We start from the raw sequence: 7,332 nt of genomic DNA, 5'->3' as shown, positions 1-7,332 counted from the left end.
ATTTTCTGAGAAGTTCAACAACTTGGTAATGGCCATTCTCACCTGCATGCGTTAATACAGCTGTCTTCTTGTGTTTGAAGATTAGGATTAGCCTTTCCTTAAGAAGAGGCTAAACAACTTGGTAATAGCCACTCTCACTGGCAAGAATATTGTTTATAGATAGTGTTTGTACATCCTCCATCATTTTATACATGTATCCATTCATTATATAATGAACAAGTTGATTGTCCAATCACTAATTTATTTAATGTGAAATTTTGTTACCTATTATTGCCTTCATATCTCAACAGAAAAATACAAAAAGAGAAAAGTATGAAAAAAATACAAAGACAGGGATATTTTGAAGAAACAATCACATAAGACATACCAATGACTCTTCCTCTGTAGATGAAAGAAGTAGACAAGAGTCAAAGAAGATATTATTACAAGCATCATTATTCTTATCATCAAACTGATAGAGATAGAAAAAGTAGAAGATATGACAGTGACAACAACTGAGTATCATCATTACATCTCACTATCTATAAAGCATACAATTATTGATTACACTATATTCTATATATTTTGTTAACAATACTCTCATTATGTACTGTAGTTAAAAATAAATAGTAAAACAGTGACTGAATATCTTACGTATTCTAGTAAACTCAAGACACATAAGATAGAACTGATGTAAATTTTATCATATATCATATAATATTGTCCATAGCAATTGCAAATGTATAGGAAATAATATCATATTCTATCATCAATATCATGATGTTTTATTTAGAAACCTAACATTATGTTGCAGTACAATGTAATATAGTTTATACATGCCAAAAAATAATTTTTATAACATTACATTTTTCTTTGCATTGATGGAAGACAGATATAATTAACAATCATTAACATTATACATTGGCTTTTACCAAACACATAATAAACATATATTAACAATAACAATTATTTGTTTACAATATTCTTTGTTGTAACATTATGTTGTTTTCTTTGTGTCCTTTTCAACTTCTTTCTTGAAATAGGTAATGGTAGCTGGATCAATGTAGAGCGATGTTGTTGTCGAGGTTGTTCCTGTTCATAAATTATTGATTTGTTATTTCTGATCTCTTTCTTTTTAGTATCTTTAAAAGTATGAAATAGTTGTTTGATAGATTTAATTAAACGATTTTGAAAAGACAGCTTTGGAGACAAGGAGTGGATAGTTGAGTGTGGAAGGACATCTTGTTCAACTACAGACTCTGTTGTCTTTATATTTTGTAGTTGTTTATTAGGTTCCTCTGTCTGTTGATCAGGTATTAAAATATCAGAGCTGGTAATTTCTATTGGTTGGTTTATTGAATGGTCTAATCCTTTACAAGAACTACTACTGGGATCAATGTACTTTTCTAATAAATGAACTATTTCAAAATGACCATTCTGATTAGCGATTGTTGATGCTGTCCATCCACTTTGTTTTGAAGACTAGGATCAGCATTTTCTTTGAGAAGAAGCTCAACTACTTGGTAATGACCATTTGACTGGCAAATATTAAAGCAGTCCAACCTTCTTGGTCTTGAAGATTAGGATCAGCATTTTCTTTTAGTAGAAGCTCAACTACTTGGTAATGACCATTTCCACTGGCAAATATTAAAGCAGTCCAACCTTCTAGGTTTTGAAGATTAGGATCAGCATTTTCTTTTAGTAGAAGCTCAACTACTTGGTAATGACCATTTTCACTGGCAAATATTAAAGCAGTCCAACCTTCTTGGTTTTGAAGATTAGGATCAGCATTTTCTTTTAGTAGAAGCTCAACTACTTGGTAATGACCATTTCCACTGGCAAATATCAAAGCAGTTGATCCTCTTGGTTTTGAAGATTAGGATCAGCATTTTCTTTTAGTAGAAGCTCAACTACTTGGTAATGACCATTTCCACTGGCAAATATTAAAGCAGTCCAACCTTCTTGGTTTTGAAGATTAGGATCAGCATTTTCTTTGAGAAGAAGCTCAACTACTTGGTAATGACCAATTTGACTGGCAAATATTAAAGCAGTCCAACCTTCTTGGTCTTGAAGATTAGGATCAGCATTTTCTTTTAGTAGAAGCTCAACTACTTGGTAATGACCATTTCCACTGGCAAATATTAAAGCAGTCCAACCTTCTTGGTTTTGAAGATTAGGATCAGCATTTTCTTTTAGTAGAAGCTCAACTACTTGGTAATGACCATTTCCACTGGCAAATATTAAAGCAGTCCCACCTTTTTGGTTTTGAAGATTAGGATCAGCATTTTCTTTTAGTAGAAGCTCAACTACTTGGTAATGACCATTTTCACTGGCCAATGTCAATGCAGTTGATCCTCTTTGTGTTTGAAGATTAGGATCAGCATTTTCTTTAGTAGAAGCTCAACTACTTGGTAATGACCATTTTGACTGGCAAATATTAAAGCAGTCCAACCTTCTTGATTTTGAAGATTAGGATCAGCATTTTCTTTTAGTAGAAGCTCAACTACTTGGTAATGACCATTTCCACTGGCAAATATTAAAGCAGTCAAACCTTCTTGGTTTTGAAGATTAGGATCAGCATTTTCTTTTAGTAGAAGCTCAACTACTTGGTAATGACCATTTCCACTGGCAAATATTAAAGCAGTCCAACCTTCTTGGTCTTGAAGATTAGGATCAGCATTTTCTTTTAGTAGAAGCTCAACTACTTGGTAATGACCATTTCCACTGGCAAATATTAAAGCAGTCCAACCTTCTTGGTTTTGAAGATTAGGATCAGCATTTTCTTTTAGTAGAAGCTCAACTACTTGGTAATGACCATTTCCACTGGCAAATATCAAAGCAGTTGATCCTCTTGGTCTTGAAGATTAGGATCAGCATTTTCTTTGAGTAGAAGCTCAACTACTTGGTAATGACCATTTGACTGGCAAATATTAAAGCAGTCCAACCTTCTTGGTCTTGAAGATTAGGATCAGCATTTTCTTTTAGTAGAAGCTCAACTACTTGGTAATGACCATTTCCACTGGCAAATATTAAAGCAGTCCAACCTTCTTGGTTTTGAAGATTAGGATCAGCATTTTCTTTTAGTAGAAGCTCAACTACTTGGTAATGACCATTTCCACTGGCAAATATTAAAGCAGTCCAACCTTCTTGGTCTTGAAGATTAGGATCAGCATTTTCTTTTAGTAGAAGCTCAACTACTTGGTAATGACCATTTCCACTGGCAAATATTAAAGCAGTCCAACCTTCTTGGTTTTGAAGATTAGGATCAGCATTTTCTTTTAGTAGAAGCTCAACTACTTGGTAATGACCATTTTGACTGGCAAATATTAAAGCAGTCCAACCTTCTTGGTTTTGAAGATTAGGATCAGCATTTTCTTTTAGTAGAAGCTCAACTACTTGGTAATGACCATTTTCACTGGCCAATGTCAATGCGGTTGATCCTCTTTGTGTTTGAAGATTAGGATCAGCATTTTCTTTTAGTAGAAGCTCAACTACTTGGTAATGACCATTTTGACTGGCAAATATTAAAGCAGTCCAACCTTCTTGGTCTTGAAGATTAGGATCAGCATTTTCTTTTAGTAGAAGCTCAACTACTTGGTAATGACCATTTCCACTGGCAAATATTAAAGCAGTCCAACCTTCTTGGTTTTGAAGATTAGGATCAGCATTTTCTTTTAGTAGAAGCTCAACTACTTGGTAATGACCATTTCCACTGGCAAATATTAAAGCAGTCCAACCTTCTTGGTTTTGAAGATTAGGATCAGCATTTTCTTTTAGTAGAAGCTCAACTACTTGGTAATGACCATTTCCACTGGCAAATATTAAAGCAGTCCAACCTTCTTGGTTTTGAAGATTAGGATCAGCATTTTCTTTGAGAAGAAGCTCAACTACTTGGTAATGACCATTTTGACTGGCAAATATTAAAGCAGTCCAACCTTCTTGGTCTTGAAGATTAGGATCAGCATTTTCTTTTAGTAGAAGCTCAACTACTTGGTAATGACCATTTCCACTGGCAAATATTAAAGCAGTCCAACCTTCTTGGTTTTGAAGATTAGGATCAGCATTTTCTTTTAGTAGAAGCTCAACTACTTGGTAATGACCATTTCCACTGGCAAATATTAAAGCAGTCCCACCTTTTTGGTTTTGAAGATTAGGATCAGCATTTTCTTTTAGTAGAAGCTCAACTACTTGGTAATGACCATTTTCACTGGCCAATGTCAATGCAGTTGATCCTCTTTGTGTTTGAAGATTAGGATCAGCATTTTCTTTTAGTAGAAGCTCAACTACTTGGTAATGACCATTTTGACTGGCAAATATTAAAGCAGTCCAACCTTCTTGGTCTTGAAGATTAGGATCAGCATTTTCTTTTAGTAGAAGCTCAACTACTTGGTAATGACCATTTCCACTGGCAAATATTAAAGCAGTCAAACCTTCTTGGTTTTGAAGATTAGGATCAGCATTTTCTTTTAGTAGAAGCTCAACTACTTGGTAATGACCATTTCCACTGGCAAATATTAAAGCAGTCCAACCTTCTTGGTCTTGAAGATTAGGATCAGCATTTTCTTTTAGTAGAAGCTCAACTACTTGGTAATGACCATTTCCACTGGCAAATATTAAAGCAGTCCAACCTTCTTGGTTTTGAAGATTAGGATCAGCATTTTCTTTTAGTAGAAGCTCAACTACTTGGTAATGACCATTTCCACTGGCAAATCATTAAAGCAGTCCAAACCTTCTTGGTCTTGAAGATTAGGATCAGCATTTTCTTTTAGTAGAAGCTCAACTACTTGGTAATGACCATTTTGACTGGCAAATATTAAAGCAGTCCAACCTTCTTGGTCTTGAAGATTAGGATCAGCATTTTCTTTTAGTAGAAGCTCAACTACTTGGTAATGACCATTTCCACTGGCAAATATTAAAGCAGTCCAACCTTCTTGGTTTTGAAGATTAGGATCAGCATTTTCTTTTAGTAGAAGCTCAACTACTTGGTAATGACCATTTCCACTGGCAAATATTAAAGCAGTCCAACCTTCTTGGTCTTGAAGATTAGGATCAGCATTTTCTTTTAGTAGAAGCTCAACTACTTGGTAATGACCATTTTGACTGGCAAATATTAAAGCAGTCACACCTTCTTGGTTTTGAAGATTAGGATCAGCATTTTCTTTTAGTAGAAGCTCAACTACTTGGTAATGACCATTTCCACTGGCAAATATTAAAGCAGTCCAACCTTCTTGGTTTTGAAGATTAGGATCAGCATTTTCTTTTAGTAGAAGCTCAACTACTTGGTAATGACCATTTTGACTGGCCAATGTCAATGCAGTTGATCCTCTTTGTGTTTGAAGATTAGGATCAGCATTTTCTTTTAGTAGAAGCTCAACTACTTGGTAATGACCATTTTGACTGGCAAATATTAAAGCAGTCCAACCTTCTTGATCTTGAAGATTAGGATCAGCATTTTCTTTTAGTAGAAGCTCAACTACTTGGTAATGACCATTTCCACTGGCAAATATTAAAGCAGTCCAACCTTCTTGGTGTTGAAGATTAGGATCAGCATTTTCTTTGAGTAGAAGCTCAACTACTTGGTAATGACCATTTTGACTGGCAATATTAAACCAGTCCAACCTTCTTGGTCTTGAAGATTAGGATCAGCATTTTCTTTTAGTAGAAGCTCAACTACTTGGTAATGACCATTTTCACTGGCAAATGTTAAAGCAGTCCATCCTTCTTGTGTTTGAAGATTAGGATCAACATTTTCTTTGAGTAACAAGCTCAACTACTTGGTAATGACCATTTCCACTGGCAAATATTAAAGCAGTCCAACCTTCTTGGTTTGAAGATTAGGATCAGCATTTTCTTTTAGTAGAAGCTCAACTACTTGGTAATGACCATTTTGACTGGCAAATATTAAAGCAGTCCAACCTTCTTGGTCTTGAAGATTAGGATCAGCATTTTCTTTTAGTAGAAGCTCAACTACTTGGTAATGACCATTTTGACTGGCAAATATTAAAGCAGTCCAACCTTCTTGGTGTTGAAGATTAGGATCAGCATTTTCTTTGAGTAGAAGCTCAACTAACTTGGTAATGACCATTTTCACTGGCAAATATCAATGCAGTCCAACCTTCTTGGTCTTGAAGATTAGGATCAGCATTTTCTTTTAGTAGAAGCTCAACTACTTGGTAATGACCATTTCCACTGGCAAATATTAAAGCAGTCCAACCTTCTTGGTCTTGAAGATTAGGATCAGCATTTTCTTTTAGTAGAAGCTTAACTACTTGGTAATGACCATTTTGACTGGCAATCATTAAAGCAGTCCAACCTTCTTGGTACTGTTGAAGATTAGGATCAGCATTTTCCTTTAGTAGAAGCTCAACAACTTGGTAATGGCCATTCTCACTGGCAAACATCAGTGCTGTTCCTCCACATTCATTCTGGTAGTCAATATTGGCTCCTAACTCCAGTAGTATTGTAACAATATTATTATTACCAGCTTTTGCTGCTTGAAGTAGTGATTGTTCAAAAGTAAATGTTATATCCTCTTCTTCCATTAAGATGGGTTGCTCATTTATTACTATTTTGAAAATACCAACTTGATGCATAAACTCTGTTTTTTCAGTAGCCAGTTGTATGAGAAGTTGTGATTGTGAGCGAGGTGCAAGAAAACTAACACAAATACATCCTTGTTTGATATAAATGTGACTAAAAACATTGTCCATCATAGGAAAAAGGTAATTTATAAGCTTACGAAAAATGTCTAATGTCATTCTCCCACATCTTCTTTGTAATTTGATCTCTACTTTGCAAGTTGTCTCAGTAATTTCATGATTTGGTATCAGTGCTTCTTCAATAGCACTCTGGATGTGTTGTAGTTCAGATGATTTATCAAATACTTCAAGTTCTTCCAAGTAATTGGCAAATTCAGTTTGTAGGTCACTTTCAGGAAGGAATGTATTAACAATGCTCTCTATTAATTCACAGTTACTAAGAAAGCAGTAGTAAGGCTCTATCTCAACAAACAATTCATCAATGGTTGTAACTTCAATCAATTTGTCCAGTTCCTTTTCTTCAGATAGCCAGGGTAGTAATTTAATATGTCTTGCTATGTCAATTAATTTACATTTATTAATTTTTATCATCTCTTCAAGATGACTTACAATTTTACATACTAAAGATGTAAATTTGTCTACAAGTCTTTTCAGCTCTTTTGCAACTTGATCTTTAGAACTAATTTCTATTATTTTCTTGTTCATTTTGATGTGTTCATCTGCTACTGTAACACTGGATTGATTGTCATCTTTTTTCAGTGCACTATCAATTAATTTAGCATCTTTACTGTGTGTACCTAAATAATACAGATGA

At 34.6% G+C, this 7,332-nt stretch overlaps 1 pseudogene; it reads right to left on the bottom strand.

The window, feature by feature from the left end:
* Nucleotides 1–1,495: 1,495 nt before the first annotated feature.
* LOC121391076 lies at nt 1,496–6,521 on the bottom strand (annotated as a pseudogene).
* Nucleotides 6,522–7,332: the final 811 nt, after the last annotated feature.

The sequence above is a fragment of the Gigantopelta aegis genome, unplaced genomic scaffold (assembly GCF_016097555.1).
Source record: "Gigantopelta aegis isolate Gae_Host unplaced genomic scaffold, Gae_host_genome ctg1618_pilon_pilon, whole genome shotgun sequence".
Classification (NCBI taxonomy): domain Eukaryota; kingdom Metazoa; phylum Mollusca; class Gastropoda; order Neomphalida; family Peltospiridae; genus Gigantopelta; species Gigantopelta aegis.
Note: the sequence above shows the minus strand (reverse complement) of the source record. Positions and strands in the feature narration are given on the sequence as shown.